The sequence below is a fragment of the Podarcis pityusensis genome (genome assembly GCF_964106645.2).
Source record: "Podarcis pityusensis genome assembly, chromosome: 14".
Classification (NCBI taxonomy): domain Eukaryota; kingdom Metazoa; phylum Chordata; class Lepidosauria; order Squamata; family Lacertidae; genus Podarcis; species Podarcis pityusensis.
Window position 1 is genome coordinate 4,786,126 of NC_138039.1, and position 17,619 is coordinate 4,803,744.

The 17,619-nt window shown below is 49.1% G+C and overlaps 1 protein-coding gene and 1 long non-coding RNA gene across 3 annotated transcripts in view; both read right to left on the reverse strand.

Moving 5' to 3' along the window:
- The window catches only part of ELFN1 (extracellular leucine rich repeat and fibronectin type III domain containing 1), a 247,742-nt gene extending 230,959 nt beyond the window's left edge, over nt 1-16,783 (reverse strand). Inside the window, exon 1 of one of the 2 annotated variants that reach the window (XM_080981026.1) lies at nt 16,070-16,783. The gene's annotated coding sequence lies outside the window, so the exon portion shown is untranslated. Of the gene's footprint in view, nt 1-16,065 lie in introns of both variants that reach the window. The other variant, XM_080981027.1, reaches the window with a different exon arrangement.
- Nucleotides 1-17,619, reverse strand: part of LOC308463145 — a 795,191-nt gene that overhangs the window by 748,722 nt on the left and 28,850 nt on the right. The window lies entirely within an intron of this gene.

Below are 17,619 nucleotides of genomic sequence, written 5' to 3' on the forward strand. Positions count from 1 at the left end.
ATCCCATGGTCTTCAACAGGTCTCCTCGTTTAGGAATCGCCTTCTCTTTAACTGGAGAGCCGGAGGTCATTGATCTGGAGTGATTTGATAATCAGTTTGCTGTCTGCGAGGTTTCTTTTCCTGAAACTGCAAACTTGGGAAAGAAGGCCTGGTTCACACGTACATATCCATCACTGGGCAAGAGCGTCAATTGCACGTGTGAATGGGAGCCATCACTGATAAGGCTTTCATAACAGGATTATCTGAAACGCAATGGTGTTTTCTTTTCACACATTCTGCTTCCTGCCAAGCCTCAAGTGTTGAGGAATGGAGTGACGTTTTGCACGTGTGAACACTCGCCTTTGTTCAAAAGCAGGCCCACGGCATAAGTCCCAAAATTCACAGACACATACAGAGAGACTGTGACATGAGTACTTCCCTGCTTACCCACCCCCGCATTGTATCCGGTTTCTCTTTCTGCCCAGTCTTTCCCCTTTAACATGGGGCAAGTTCACACGTGTATGACCATCACTTGATGAATGCAACACACAACCTTCTGCCCCTACATGTGCGAAAGGCTCATTGCTGCTGAACCTTTCCTCGCACCTAGAGCTTTCCAGTAGGGTCGGTTCACACGTTCGAGTGCGCTCGCCCGTACATCGCGTGTCTGCTGCTGAACGTATTGTCCGGTCACAGACCGGTTTTATCAATGAGAAGGGCCGTAGGCGAGGGGCAGAGCCTCCGCCCCGCATGCGAGAAGGAAGGTCCCAAGCTCACTCTCTCTCCAGAGAGAGCTGGAAGAGACTCGTGTTTGTCCTTCCTTTCAGAGGATATTTGGGGGATGCGTCGACTTAATTGAAAATGCGCCTGTACTGGCATCAGCTCTTTCGGGTGCCTGGAATAGATGTCATTTATATACAGCGATGGCAACTCCGTTCCCCTTTTGCTTGGAAACATTGGATTCAATTTATATTAATGATCTCTTTATTCACCACTGCAAACTTTTAAATATTTCATGCGATGCAAGCGGGCAGCGAACTGCGTCGAGCGAACAGGGAGGAAGGAGGCGCTCCGCGGCCCTCGGCGTCAGTGTGGTCGCGGTGGAAGGAGGGGCCCCTGTCGCTACAAGAAAGGCCAAATCGTCAGGACTCGAGGCGGGAGGATTTCCCCCCGAGGTCGTGGCCGTCTGGAGCTGCCGCACGCTGGGTTTGTTTGACAGCGGGAGCCGGGGACCCAGACGGCGCCTGGGGAGGCTTTTGGCGGCGGAACCAACCCAGTCAAATGGCTCAGCTTTGGAGGAAATGATCGCCCCTTGGACGTGAGCCCTCGGGATCTCGAAAGGCGGGGAAGGGCTGCTGCGTTCCCACGTTCGCCTCCCGTCCCGTGAAGGCTGTAGCCTCCAGTGTATTGTGTGGACAAGCCAACGGATCAGGGATCAGTGGTCTCGTCAGGAGATACCCTTTGGCGGGGGGGGGGGGGAGATTTGGGACCGAAATGAGCAAGACAATAACTCCCACAACTGCTTCAAAACTGACTTGCCAGGTTGAGAAGTGAGGCGAACAGCGTAGTGTAGTGGCTAGAGCGCTGGGCTAGGACTTGGGAGGTAAAGGTAAAGGGACCCCTGTCCATTAGGTCCAGTCGTGGCCGACTCTGGGGTTGCGGCGCTCATCTCGCTTTACTGACCGAGGGAGCCAGCGTACAGCTTCCGGGTCATGTGGCCAGCATGACTAAGCCGCTTCTGGCGAATCAGAGCAGTGCACGGAAACGCCATTTACCTTCCCGCCGGAGTGGTACCTATTTATCTACTTGTACTTTGACGTGCTTTCAAACTGCTAGGTTGGGCAGGAGAAGGGACCGAGCAACGGGAGCTCACCCCGTCACGGGGATTCGAACCGCCGACCTTCTGATCGGCAAGCCCTAGGCTCTGTGGTTTAACCCACAGTGCCACCCGCGTCCCTTAAGACTTGGGAGACCAGGGTTCAAATCCCCACTTGGCCATGGAGCTCGCTGGGCCAGCTGCTGTCTCTCAGCCTAACCTACCTCACAGGGTTGTTCTGAAGATACAATGGAGAGGGGAAGAGCCATGTAGGTCACCTTCTTGGAGGAAATTTCAGTGGGATACATGTGTAGTAATAACAATATACCCATTGCCATCTGGAATAGTCTTCACCATCCCAGTGTGCTCTAGATGTTTTGGACTACAACTCCCATAAGCCTCAGCCACCTGATTAGGGCTGATGGGAGTTGTAGTCCAAAACATTTAGAGCACACCAGGTTGGTGAAGGCTGGGAGATGGAGAGCAGCTGTAAGGCTATGGAACTAGCAATCTAAAATCACATAATTTCCCCAACGCTAAATTGTGGAACTAGCTCCCACAGGAGGCAGTGATGAACATTCAGTGATGAATGGATGGCATTCAAACAGAATTGGAGAAATTCATGGAGGACAAGGCTATCAGTGCGTACTAGCTTTGCTCTCCCTCCCTGGTTAGAGGCAGTAAATCAGGAGTAGGCAAACTAAGGCCCGGGGGCCGGATGCGGCCCAATCACTTTCTCAATCCAGCCTGCGGACGGTCCGGGAATCAGCGTGTTTTTACATGAGTAGAATGTGTCCTTTTATTTAAAATTCATCTCTGGGTTATTTGTGGGGCATAGGAATTCGTTCATTTTTTTCTTCAAAATATAGTCCGGCCCCCCACAAGGTCTGAGGGATGGTGGGCCATCCCATGGCTGAAAAAGGTTGCTGACCCCTGCAGTAAATGCTTATGAATATCAGTTGCTGGAAGCTGCAAAAGGGGAGATTGCTCTTGTGCAATCTCTTGCTTGCGAATTTCCAACATGTTTCTGGTTGGCCACTGTGCAACCAGCAGGCTGTTCCTCCTTCATTGGAGGCTTCTATTATTTGTTGTTGTTGTTAGAATTTATATGCCGCCCTATACCTGGAGGTCTCAGGGTGGTTCACAGAAAAGATCAACATAAAAACCACAATATATATAATCAAAATAAAACAACAACCCAATAGCACCCCCCCCCAAAGAAGGAGACACATTTTAAAAGGGCATAGGTTTCTAAGCAGAGGTTGGGTGGCTATCTGTCATGGATGCTATAGCTGAGGTTTCTGTATTGCAGGGTGTTGTACTAGATGATGCCTTCCAATTCTACAATTCTATGATTTTTTTCCTAGAGTGGGAAGTTCTTACCCAGGCATAGGCAACCTTCAGTCCTCCAGATGTTTTGGCCTACAACTCCCATGATCCCTAGCTAACAGGACCAGTGGTCAGGGATTATGGGAATTGTAGTCCAAAACATCTGGAGGGCCGAAGGTTGCCTATGCCTGTTCTTACCCATTCTTCTGAGTGGGTCCATAGACTTCTGCCTCACTGACCTGCCAGCATCCTACTTCTCATAATGGCCAATCAGATGCTTCTGATAGAGTATATGCTTATAGACCTCACTCCTCCTCCTCAAGTTTGTTTAATAACCCTCTCCCTCTTCAAGCCAGTGGTTCTCATCACAACCTTCAGCAGGAGAATTTTCAGATGTTTTGGACTACAATTCCCATAATCCCTAACCACTGGTCCTGTTAGCTAAGGATCATGGGAGTTGTAGGCCACAGTTGTGGTGTGGTGTGAGTCTCGAAGGAAATGCTCTTCAGGGGTGTCACGTTCACACATTCAGCTGGTTGTCACCAATGTTGAGATACCAATGCAGTGTAGGCATGGCTGGTTGATCTCAACAGGACTCTACCTCCTGGGTCTCAAACATCAGACTTTTGCAAGCTGGTGCCTTGCAGAAGGTCTGGAGTCCAAATCACATCAGACCCAGCCAGCATGGCCAATGGTCAGGGATGATGGAGCTGGAGGGTACCAACTTGGGGAAACCTCCTCCTCACCTACACCTGTGTCACTGTGTATCATAGGTATGGATCTGGAACTTCCATATCTGGATGCTTAAGGAGACAATCCTATGTTTCTGATTTTACCAACTGGTGGTCAGTCAAAGGTGCTTAAGCTTACCTGAATGGTTCCTCAATCCGAAAAAGCAAACAAGAATTGTATGTTCATTGGATGTGTGTGTGAACAAGTATGATGCCTGAATGTCCAAGGGACCTTTTGGATCAGAAGGTGGTATGGAGGGTGGTACTGCCAGTCTCCAAAGAAAAATTAGGAGCTTAGATGGAACATAGGAATCTACCTTATACCATTCTACATTATCCCATTCATGTATCTTGCTCAGTATTATCTACACTGACTGGCAGCCTCTCTCAAGGGTTTCGGGCAAGAGTCTTTCTCTCAGTCCTATCTGAAAATGACACGGATTGAACCCGGGGCTTCTGCACACAAAGCAGATGCTCCATCATTGAATTATAAAAAGGTAAAGGACCCCTGACCATTAAGTCCAGTCGTGACCAACTCTGGGGTTGCGGCGCTCATCTCGCTTTATTGGCTGAGGGAGCTGGCATACAGTCATGTGGCCAGCATGACTAAGCCACTTCTGGTGAACCAGAGCAGCGCATGGAAACACCATTTACCTTCCCGCTGGAGTGGTACCTATTTATCTACTTGCACTTTGACGTGCTTTCGAACTGCTAGGTTGGCAGGAGCTGGGTCTGAGCAACGGGAGCTCACCCCGTCGCGGGGATTCGAACCGCCAACCTTCTGATCAGCAAGTCCTAGGCTTTGTGGTTTAACCCACAGCGCCACCCGCGTCCCAATATCACTGAATTATAGCCCTTCCCAAATGAATAAAGAGATTTACTTTGGGAGTGGGTGATGGTGGTGTGGTTGGTAAGCATTTCTCAGTGGCCATGCTAGAAGCACCCATAGAAAGCTGGAGCCTACAATAAGGACCAAGCAGGCTTTCTCCCAAAAAGACATTTATCAGATAATGTGAGGAATATAATAGACATTTTGGAACTATTGGAGGTGAATATAAACACTAAAGCAGTGCTGATATTTGTGGACGCGGAGAAAGCCTTTGACAATATTTCTTGGAGTTTTATGAAAAAGAATCTTCATGGGATGGGGGTAGGCCAAGGATTTGAGAATGGTATGGGTGCGATATACTCTGAACAAAAAGCTAAGTTGATTGTAAATAATGTGATAACTGAAGAATTTAAGATAGAAAAAGGGACACGACAGGGGTGCCCAATTTCCCCATTGCTTTTTATTTCTGTTCTGGAGGTGTTGCTAAATATGATTAGAGATGACCAGCAGGTTAAAGGTGTACAGGTCGGAGCTAAACATTACAAGTTAAGGGCCTTCGCAGATGACTTAGTACTAACTTTACAAGAGCCAGACACTAGTACAAAAAGGGTGTTGGAGATAATTCAACAATTCGGCAAGGTAGCCGGATTCAAACTGAACAAACAAAAGACTAAAGTTTTAGAAAAAAACTTAACAGCTATGGAGAAGGAGAAATTTCAAGAAGAGACAGGTTTGACAGTGGTTAAGAAGGTGAAATACCTAGGGGTTCACTTGACATCTAAAAATTTGAACTTATATAAAGACAATTATGAAAAATGTTGGTCAGAAATTAAAAAAGATCTAGAAATATGGTCAAATTTGAAATTGTCAATGTTAGGCCAAATTGCAGTTATTAAGATGAATGTATTGCCTAGAATGTTATTTTTGTTTCAAACTTTGCAGATTCTTGACAAGATGGACTGTTTCAAGAGGTGGCAGAAAGATATTTCGAAATTTGTCTGGCAGGGCAAAAAGCCCAGAATAAAATTTAAAGTACTTACAGATGCAAAAGAAAGAGGGGGATTTGCCCTGCCGGACTTAAAATTGTACTATGAAGCAGCAGCGTTTTGCTGGCTGAAAGAGTGGATGCTCCTCGAGAACACAGATATCTTGGACTTGGAAGGTTTCAATAATACATTTGGCTGGCATGCATATCTATGGTATGATAAAATCAAAGTGCATAGGGCCTTTAAAAATCACATTGTCAGAAAAGCGTTATTTAATGTTTGGATAAGATATAAAGACTTGTTGGAAAACAAAACCCCTAGATGGTTGTCACCCTTGGAGGCTAAGGCATTGAAGAAACTCAATATGGAGGCCGAATGGCCAAAGTATTGGGAAATCTTGGAACAAGATGGAGATAAATTGAAATTGCAGAGTCATGAGAAATTGAAACCTAAAGTAAGAGATTGGCTCCATTATTATCAAATAATGGAGGTTTACAAACAAGATAGGAAAATTGGCTTCCAGGTGGAGAAATCAAAATTAGAAACTGAATAGTTAGAACCCAATACCAAGAATTTGTCAAGAATGTATAACTTGCTGCTGAAATGGAATACACAAGATGAAACAGTTAAATCGGCTATGATTAAGTGGGCACAGGACATTGGTCACAATATTATGTTTGCTGACTGGGAATGGTTGTGGAACACCGGTATAAAATTTACGGCATGTAATGCCTTAAAGGAAAATGTTATGAAAATGATCTACAGGTGGTACATGACCCCAGTCAAGCTAGCAAAAATTTATCATTTGCCTGATAATAAGTGTTGGAAGTGTAAAGAAACTGAAGGTACTTTTTATCACCTTTGGTGGACGTGCCCGAAGATTAAGGCTTTCTGGGAAATGATATATAATGAAATGAAAAAGGTACTTAAATGTACTTTCCCTAAGAAACCAGAGGCCTTTCTCTTGGGCATTGTCGGCCAATTGGTGTCAAAGAAAGATAGAATTTTATTTATGTATGCGACGACAGCAGCAAGAATACTCATCGCAAAGTATTGGAAGACACAAGACCTACCCACCGTGGAAGAATGGCAGATGAAAGTGATGGACTATATGACACTGGCTGAGATGACTGGCAGAATCCGTGATCAGAGGAAAGAGACGGCGGAAGAGGACTGGAAGAAATTTAAAACTTATCTTAAGAGCTATTATAAAATTGATGAATGCTAAAATGCCGAGGTGCTGAGAGAAAAGGGGAAACAGTGACATAAGATTAAGTTAGAGAAAGGACTAAGAGGACATATATTTGATAAAATTGCTCAAAAGCTGCTGAAATAATTTTGCAAACAGGGATGCAGAAAGGGGAGGTATGGGGGAGTCCGAGAAACGAAGGTTATGGAAAAAAGGTTGTGAAATTATACATGTTTGTTTGTCTTTTTATTTGTTTGTATTGTCTAAAAAATGCTGTAAAACCAATAAAAATCTATATTAAAAAAAATATAGAAAGCTGGAGCCTACAGAGGGGAAGGTAACCCCAAATGTCTCAAAACACAGAAGGAAGATTGAAAGGTTATTCCCCCCTCCATGAGAATTAACAGAAGGAGGGTGCCATGCCTACTATTTACTCCAATGAAGTTCCTTTATAGCAAAACTTCCATGGTTCAATAAAAAGCACTTGCACACACTATTGGAAACTGATTGAGGCAGCCCTCCCCAACCTGATGCCCTCCAAATGTCTTAGACTACAACTCCCACTAGCCCCGGCTAGCACTACCAATAGTCAGTGGTCATGGGATTTGGAGTCCAGCCGGAGGTCCACAGGTGCCCCGTTCCTGCTGAAATGCAGGTCTACAGGTGCTGTCCAAAATTTGAATGCTGAATGACTCCTTGTTCTGAGATCTGTCGGACACTTTCTTCCACCACCAGATATTGTTGGACTCCAACTCCCAACAGCCCCAGCCAGCACAGCAGATGGTCACCAATGATGAGAGTTGTAGTCTGAAACATCTGGTGAGCACCAGCTTGGAGAAGGTTGGGTTTGGGCTTGGGGATGTGGAGGGCATGTCCTCAGTGGGGCGTTGTCAGCTATACTTATTTTTGTTCTCAGCAACTTGTGCATCCCCAATGGAAACAAGCGAGCTTGGATATGAGAGACCTAAATTCAGTAGAGAATCTGGGTTTCTGGACAGGTCACACACATAGCTGTGTGCACCAGTTGCAGGTGAACGTGTGAACAGGTGGCAATCCAAAATATCTGTTCAATGTGATGTCATATTATTCTTTGTTTATTACATTTATATACCACCTTTCTTCCATCATGGAACTCAAGGTAACATACATGGATTCCCAAATGGAAGCCTTGATAGCTCAGTTGATAGAAAGAGCATCAGACTTTTAAATTATGGTTCAAGTCTTTGTTTGGGTGGATTCTGTTTTGGGAAGATCTGTACCTCAGTGGTAGAGCATCTGCTTTGCATGCAGAAGGTCCCATGTTCAGTTCCCAGTAGCAGATCCAGGTAGGGCTGGGAATGTTCCCTGCTTGAAATCCTGGAGAGCTGCTGCCAGTTAGTGTAGGCAGTCCTGAGCTAGATGGACCATGACTTGGTATCAGGCAGCTTCCTATCCTATCTTTCTAAGTGGTCTCCTGTCCAAGAAGCATCCAGACCTCATACCTACATAGCTTCCTCAAGGTGGCTTCCCAAAGCACCTTCAAGCCATATCTGAAGGCAATTGGCAGTAGAAATAACAACAGAAGAACATGAAATTCCAGCTGGGTGAACGATTCTGCCTTGGCTCACCATCACATTTCAAACTTGATTAAAATCTCAGCAATACTTACACAGGCAAAGAGCAACCCTGAACATATAGTCTATATTGTCTTCTTCAACCTCCCCAGACGTTCTTGGACTACATCTCCCATCTTCCCTGCTCATCTTAGATCAGGGATGATGGGAATTGTGGTCCAGCAACACTAGGGAGCCCAAGGTTGATGAACACAGAGGTAGACAACATCATAGTGACTTCCATTTGAAAAGCACAGCAATACATAAAAGGGGGCAGAAGTTACGTGAAACTTCTGCCTGACCCATGATGGCTGTTTCTCACATTAATATAATAATAATAATAATAATAATAATAATAATAATAATTTACTATTTATACCCCGCCCATCTGGCTGAGTTTCCTCAGCCACTCTGGGCGGCTCCCAATCGAGTGTTAAAAACAATACAGCATTAAATATTAAAAACTTCCCTAAACAGGGCTGCCTTCAGATGTCTTTTAAAGAGAAGATAGCTGCTTATTTCCTTCACATCTGAAGGGAGGGCGTTCCACAGGGCGGGCACCACTACCGAGAAGGCCCTCTGTCTGGTTCCCTGTAACCTCACTTCTCGCAATGAGGGAACCGCCAGAAGGCCCTCGGAGCTGGATCTCAGTGTCCGGGCTGAACGATGAGGGTGGAGACGCTCCTTCAGGTGTACAGGACATTCAAGCATTCACACGTTGTTGGAGTCACAGATACGAAATCAAATTCACTCGGCCTTTTTCAAATTGCTCCCACCCCTGGTATAAAAATCAGGAATTCAGTAATATACAGAGGTGCTATGAGATCACAGAACAATGATTGCAGAGGGCTGTCCAAATCAGTCCTAGAGCTGATTCACATGTGCATGTCCATCACTGACTGCATCTCCACCCGATGACTTTATACGTGAGTGAGCTATCATAAAACAAGCACTACATCCAGACTTTCATATGCCCCCAGATCGCTTTAAATTCAATCCTCTCCAGTGGAGTTAGTTCACACATTGAACTGTCAGCCGTCAAGTGTCTCCAGCTCCTAAATCATGAGAGATCTAGTGATGTAACATGCACCTGTGGACTAAATCACGGCTGCCTCCCTCAAATATTTAAGCTTTGCATCGTTATTCTCGTGGAAGGATTCAAGACATGAAATGAACCCTTCATTCAGGGAAAGCTATCAGGATAAATTAAATCATTTGCTGCCCTTCATTGTTGCTGTATCCAAGGCCTTGCTGTGTAAAGACTGTGTGCTCACCTTGTCCAATGGCAGAGCTGGCTCTGAAATGTGTGGCGGCATAATTGTGGTCCACAGTGACCCCAGAGCTAAGAATGGAAAAGGCTTCCTAGTGCATCTGGCACACTGTTGTGAAACTGACTGGCATTGGGGTGGGCAGGCAGTGGCCTTGAAAGTACCTGTAGTTTCCGGAAAAGCAGGTGACAAGAATATCAGGAGCAAACATTCAGAAGTGGAAGACGGATCCAGCTAGGCAGATCTGGGATCCTGTCCCCCATCTTTTAAAGAACCAAGATTACCTGGAGAAGCTGAAGGAGACTTTAGTACCTCTGCTAGACTCGCTGCTAGAGGCTCACCCCTCTTGCTTCTTGCCCTTCGGGAACAGGGTGAGATGTTGCTAAAAGGTATTCTGATTTCTGACATTCCCAAAGAGAGATCAGTAACCTGCCAGTCAGACTGCCCATGCTCTCCCTCTCTTTCTTTGTCTGGCTCATGTAAACAAGATGATCCCTGAAGGAAGGAGCACTTCATGCAGTTACACAAAGAGGAACAGTTGTTACGTTATGGACCCAAAGTCCATATTCGGGTGATACCTTTCTTAGGCCAAGCATAATGTCCTATAATAGTAGGCCAGCTTTCAAGTTCCTCAGAACTCTTCCTCATGTTACTAGATGCTTTTTTAAAAAGTAAATGCGTGGGGGGTGGGGTGGGGTGGAATAAGGCTGTTGGTATTACCTAAACCATCCAGGTCTACAATAGCCACTGCTCTCTTCCTCTGTCTTAAAAAAAAGTAGCCTGCTGAAGAGTGCTGTGGAACTCAGAAGCTTGCACACTATTATGTAACATTTTGCTTGGCCGCAATATGGATTCATATGGGCTTTTGACTCCTGTGGAGCATAACAGTCATGACAGCGTGGAAAAAAGAATCTGTTTTGTATTAGGATCATAGGAAGCTGCCTTATCCTTGAGGTCAGATCTTTGGCCTGTCTAGCTCAGTATTGTGGCTCTCTGGGTTTCAAGCAAGAGTCTCTCCCAGCCTAGGGCATGGAACATTCTGCATGCCAAGCAGATGCTCTACCTCCAAACTATGGTGCTGCTTCTGAAAGTAAAATTTCCAGGCCTCATGGCTCTGGATACAGGGCTGATTTGCGTGGGAAGCTTCCATGCATCGGGTCAAGCCTACATTGTCTACACTGACTGGCAGCGTCTCTCCAGTGACTCAGACAGGGGTTTCTCGCAGCCCTACCGGAGGATTGAACCTGGAGTCTTCTGCATGCTTCGCGGCCCTTCCCTCGCCCCCCTTTCCTCCTTCATTTTTGTCTTCACCCGCATTTAAAGCTTCTAGGGCAGAAACAAACACACAAAAGGGGAGGCAATCGATTCACGTTTTCTCTCCCGCATCTATATTGGGGGGAAATGGGGCCAGGCTAGAGGGAGAGGCAGAGGCTTGCAACAGACTCACTAGCCCACTGGAAGCCGCTTCCCCCAAACTTTCCACTGCCCTCTTGGTTTCTCGCTCCAGCAGGAAGGAGGAATGGGACCCAAACCAGCCCTGGCTGTACTGTCAGTGGCTCCTAGTCTTGGGCACAGGAGACGGGCTGCGAGATGGGACTCAGCTGACGGAGGACCGAACGTGCCTCGCTCTATCCGGACACTGGACCCACCAGAAGGATCGGTTTAGCGGGATCGCTTGCACTGTACATGCAACACACACCCTATAGAGGCAGGGTTGGAGCTGGTGATTTGCAGAACTGTTATATATAGGATGCTTTTGGGATGGGGAAGGGGGTGATCAAAGCGCTTGAGCCAGTCAGAGAGGCAAAGGCCACGCTGATCTGAGGCTTGACTCCGCGTCGCTCTCCCTACGGGGATGAATGTAAACTCTTTCCTTTCTACGGAAGGCAGAGGGAAGCGGCTGGACCCTAAATCTGCACAGCGCAGCCCATGAGAATCACGTCTACTCATCTGCGCATAACCTCATCCAGGTCGAATTTCTGGAGCATTGCAGAATGGGACAGAATGACGGGAGCCCGTGTGTGTGTGTGTGTGTGTGTGTGTGTGTGTGCTCTCACTACCCCTGAGGCCATTTCTTAGCTGAGTCACGAATTGCAATCCATAGGCACATGGGAACCTGCTTTGTCAGTATAAAGGCCATCGGCCCATCTAGTTCAGCACTGCCCACTCGGACTGGCAGCAGCATTCCAGAGTTTCAGGCAGGAAGCCTCTCCCTGTCTTCTCTACACATGCTGGGGTTGAACCCGGGAGTTTCTGAAGACCAGGAAAGCACAACTTCTGAGAGGGGCAGTCTGAGTTAGAGAAGGACTCGACAGGATAGTTCAGGCCTGTTTGTTTGGCGAGGAGTCTGCATAACCTTTACTCATCCAAGGCACCGATTGCCCCACCAGCTGGGAGCGGCTCCCCAGGGGCTCAGGCGAGGTCCTCTCCGAGAACCACCTGGAGATAGGCTCGAACCTGGAACTTCCTGCATGCCAAGCAGACGCTCTACCGCCGAGCCACGTCCCTTTCCTGAATTCAGCGAAAGCCTTTGCAGAGCCCATTGGCTCTGCATTCTTTGGAGGATGACGGAATCGCTAAGTTCTATGGGATGCAATCTGTGGCACAGCTGAACACATACGAAGCTATCCATCTGTGCAACTGGCGGCTCGCTGCTGCGCGTGCCTTGCGAGTCCAGGGCGAGTCAACCAGACAGACTCGTAGCCACGGTGTAATAAGCTGCTCTCTCTCTCTCTCTCTCTCTCTCTCTCTCTCTCTCCCTCTCCCTCTCCCTCTCCCTCTCCCCATATGTTCTGGGGCGCGAGGGAAAGAGGGCAGCGTTTCCCTCCCTCTCCATTTCCCTTTCTGCCAGCCTTTTGCAGCCCAGCTGGGGGGTGGGCTTGGGTAGGCCGCCCTGTTGGCTCGACTTCATTCAAATGCAATCAAGGATCTTTGGCAAAAGCTCCGCTGGATGTCGAACAATAGCCGCCTTGATTGGCAAGTTCCTCTGTGTTTATCATTAATTCTGTGGAACTCTACGGCAACATCTGTCATTTTAATTAAAGCTGCAATACAGACACCGGGCTAAGCATCGTACGCCAATGTATAGATATCATATATATGTATTTGGGCAACAACCGAGAACCCACCACACGCAAGACATTTAGAGGGAGACATAAAACGCACCCGGGAGCCACCGGACCCAATCGGGGGCTGACCAGCTGTCCGTGTCTCAACTTTGGACCGTCCATCACCAAGAACCCCTCTCTCCTTCCGCACGATTTCACCGCCCCCAGCAGAATCGATTAAGGGAAAGGGGAAACTTTGCCAAGGACGAGAGAGGATTTTAAAATATCTATCTGTGCTTTTTCTTCTTCTTTTTTTAAACAGGCTATAACTCTCCTCTGGCCTCGTTTCAATCAGTTCTGCATATTGCTGGCTCAATGTACGCAGGAGAGGATGTGAAGCCCGCCTCTGGACTGGAAGGAGAGCGGCAGAAGGAGGTCTGCGCGCGCGCTTCTTAGCTAGCGGGGCCGTTAGGGCCGGACTTTGGGGCAGATGTCCAGGTCTCCATTCAGCAGACTGGGGAGGGGGGGAGGCGGTGCTCATGCGCAGCAGGGCCGGCTCTTGCCACATTTTTAAGCAAGGGAGGAAGTAAGACTTCGAAGCATTTAAAGCGGATGATGGGGGTGAACAAGGCCGTGATCCAGAGTGTAACATGACCTACAGCACCGGGGAATTTAATCAAGACGAGGTGTGTGTCGGGTCGACTGCAAAAAGGAAGCCCATATTTATTTATTTAAATAAATTAAATTTATTTATTTATTTTGTTTTGGGTTTTTTTTTAAAGGGCGCGTGAGGAGTGTTGCATGGGAACACCTTGAGCTCACAGCAAGTTGCCAAGGTGAGGGGAATGAGCGGTCCTCTGAGCGGCTGGGAAAGCAGCGATCCTGGGACACAAGCCCGATTCTTGAGCCGCTTCATTCATTCTTACAGGGGGAATGAAGTGGCTTGAGAATAGTTGAAGCTTAAACGGATTGTGGATCGAGGCTGACTGGCCATCTGCGGATGGCGGTTGGAGCGGTGTGGAAATGAATGAATATAGGTCAGTCGTTAATTTCCACACCGAGTGTCCTTTGGACGCTTTTTCTAGTGGCTTTAACCCACCCGTATTCGACCCAACTCGGTTCAGTCACCTGGCTTACTCGGCAAGGAGCGCGATTCACACTGGACGTGCTCAGAGACACACAGACCTGGAATTACTACATTCCTAAGCAAGATCAGCTTGGAACCTAAACATTCCTGGAGGACAGAGAAAGGAAACGTTTGCGTTCAAAGTCTGCGGGCGGAGTGGGGCGGAGAGACAGAGAGAGCGGGGGAGGGGGTCTGTTCATGCCCTCCTATGAGCTTTCCAGAAGTGTCTGGCTATCCATTCTCGGTGACACAACATTGGGGTGGGGGCTTGTTTCTCGTGTTGGATCAGGTTCCGGAGCACAGTCATAGGTGAAGTTAAAGCCTGATGCTAATCAAGGAAAGTTCATTAAAGAATTTTTAAAAATCTAAAGCAAAATACATTGTTACTACTATTATTATTATCATCAGTATCATTTCCCTCCATTTATACCCTGCCTTTCTCCAGTCCTGAAACTCAAGACGACGTGCATGTGGTCTCCTGGCTCCCCCTCATCCAGACACTGCCCAGAACGAGAGCGGCTTAGCTTCAAGGAAGGAGATGGCCTCGCGAGCCTTCAGACCCGGGAAATCTAGCCGATAGGACTCGAGAGCTAAGCTCTGGGAGTGCCTCATTCTCTCGGTCTCTCTCTCTCTCTCTCCCTCCACTTTGACAATCAGGGTCATTAATCATTTTCGACAAGTTCTACAGCCACCAGTAAACAGCTTTATCCAAGGCGCAAGTTAACCTGTCAGGGAGATTTCAAGCGACGGTTCGGAGCCAGTCGTCCGGGCAAAGAAACACACATACTTGCGGGGCCCTCCTTCACCCTAGGAACACTTCCTCTTCTTTTTTTAACCACCAGTACCCTCCCGAGTTTCTAGGACAGACGCCCGTGCGCAACAACCTCAGGACCCCCCCCCCCCCCCGCGACCAACCGAGGACGTCTCATCCACCCAGCAATTTTTTGATTCCGGGCTGAAACCTGGGTCGAACTGTTACGTCCGACAGTCCCGATGCCTTTGAGTTGTAGACGAAACCGGCAGTGGTGCCTCGATCTAGCCGGTTCCTTCCCCTTTCCAGAGACACCGGGATTGCAAGGTTAGCTGGGGGGCAGGACGGCTCGTCGTCCCCCGTCCCCCCCGCAACAGTTGCATTAACTTCCCATTAAGGGACGAGGCTACTTTAGGACTTAGAATGGGGAAACCGGACGCCAAGAGAAGAAGGGTGGGCGTCGAAAGCAAGAGCGAGAAAGGAGAAAAGTGAAATATTTGTACTGTGGGGATTAAAGTGAAGTACCTTTAAGAGAAATTGGGAGAGCGGTCGAGAACGGCGGAGTCTTTTATTCTCATCGGGGAGCTGTCCGCTCCCCGCTGGTGCTGAAACCGGCCCACTTCGCGAAGAGTCTCTGCGCGCTTGGGTGCCAGCACCTACAGAGCAGCTCCTCCCTCCCTCTCTCCTGGTTCCCTCCGGGGGTGGGTTGGGGAGGAGTGGGGAGCCTTGGTTAAGCTCCCAGCTCGCCCCAGCTGCACCCAGAGCCGCCCTGCACCCCAATGTCCCAACCAGCCCACGGCAAGGCGCAGAAAAGTTTTGGGCGACCCGCAGAGAGTCAGGCGCCACCTTCCCAGCTTGTGTGTCCAAGGAGGTAAGTTTGGACCCAGAAGGAGAGGAGAGATTGCGGGGGGACCCCGAACCCTTTATTCCACCCCCAACACATTCCGTCCATGGAGCGTCCAGGAAAGGTTCAGGGTGGGAGTGGGAGAGCAGCACAGAAAGGCTTAGCACTGGAAACATCTGTCACGGGATGATGGGGGGGGGGGAGAATCCAGGGCAAGGAACAGAAGTGGCTGGAGGCTGAAGATGGTGTGTGTGCTGTTTGTGCGTGTTTCAATCTGCAAATGAATGCCTAGAGTAGGTGGGTTTGGGCGGCGTGTGCCCCTCAGGCTCAACTGATACAGGAGGCTCACGATCTGGCAGAGAGGAGATCCACGGGGGACCCATCCTGCACCCCCTCCTCTCTGCTTAAGGCAATACTACTCATAATCCTAGCGGTTGACATCTCCCGTTCAGCTATTGCGGCGCCGGTGGAGGTTGCGGGGGGGGGGGGGCGGAGAGAAAGACGAGCTATATATATATCTATATACACACACACACCTTCCGAGCTGAAGCCGGAGCTTCGCCCCCCGCCAGGCTTACCTACCTGCCTCCGGCATGGAAGGAAGAAGGAAAGGAGCGGCTCTCCAGCCCCGACGCCCTCTTGAAGCACGACTGGGAGGACCCGATGGGCGGCCAGCCTCGCTCGCTCGCTCTCCGGTGCTGCGCCTCCGCCTCTTTGCTCGCTCGCTCGCTCGCTCTCTTGCGCGCTCCCTCTCTCTCTCTCAGCTCCCCTCCCCAAGCGTCCTCTCCCGGCAGGCAGCCTCTCTCTGTCCCCCTCCTCCTCAGACAAATCCTTTGGCGGCCTGAGAGAGAGAGAGAAGGAGCGAGAGCCGCAGCTTCTCCCTTCGGCCGCCCTCACTGCGTCAAGGAGCCGGGAGAGAGCTCGCCACCATCCCGGTCTGAGGCGAAGCGAAGGAGCCCGACCAGTCTGTGGATCCCGGAGCGCCGCCTCGCCTTGAAGGATTCCCGGGAGACGCTGAGGGTGGGGCGGGGGGAGATCAGAGCTGGAGGGGGGGCAGTCAGCCTTTCTCTCTTCCCTCCTCCTCTCAGTTCTTCTTCTTTCTCTCTTCTTTTGCTGTTGGAGAGGCCCCAAGGGGGAGGGGACGGCCGCCGCTTACGGAGAGAGTCAGGCAGAGGGAAGAGCGAGCGAGAGATTCCGTCTGGTTGCAAGCCCGATCAAAGGTTTAATGTAGGAGTCCACCGAGTGGGAAGGCGGTGGGGAGGAGGGAGGGGCTGAAGAGAGACTCGTGTGTGTGTGTGTGTGTGTGTGTGTGTGTGTCTGTGTGTGTGTGAATGGATGGGTGGAAGGGGAGGGGAGGAAGAAGAGGGTGTGTGCAGCTCCTTCGCCGGGGAGATCCAATGGAAGTTAAAGCCTTCGAAGCGTCTCTGAGCTGATTGTTTGGCGAGGAGAACCGAGCCGTCAACGGGAGGCAGCAGCGGAGCCAGCGAGCAAATCGCCTTCCACGGGGAAACCCCCCTCCCCCAATCCGCGACCCCCCCGTCCTTCCTTCCTTCCTTCCTTCCTTCCTTCCTTCCTTCCTTCCTTCCTTCCTTCCTTCCCCTATTGAATCAGTCACTCCAACGAAGAACCGCTGCAAACTTGGATTATTATATTTTTTAAAAGATTCTTCAGCCAGGCCTTCGATCTCTCTCCAGCTGAATATTGAGGATGTGGGGGAGGAATAGGGAAAAGGAAACAATAGACTGAGGGAGGCAGTGCACGCGCGCACACGCACACACGCGCTTTTAATCGCTTACTTCCTGGGAAAATTTCTTGAAGGAAACTTTACGCACATCTATTTCCATTCATTCAAGTTGGGAGGGGAGCCGGCAGATACAGTGCTGGTCTTTAACAGGGAATAATGCATCCACCCACCCACCCCGCGTACGAAAACATGGCACCTTTGTATCCATCACTCTGCCTCCAGCCCCGCACCCCAAAAAACCCACGCTGCTTCCTCTGTGCCGAAGGTAAAAGCCCACAGCCCCCTAGAGGCCTCTTCAGCGAGTCGGCCGTCGGTCCCCATTAAAGAACCGTCTCTAGCTATTTGTATGCAAATATCTTCCGGTAGCATTTCACTTCTTATAATTGTG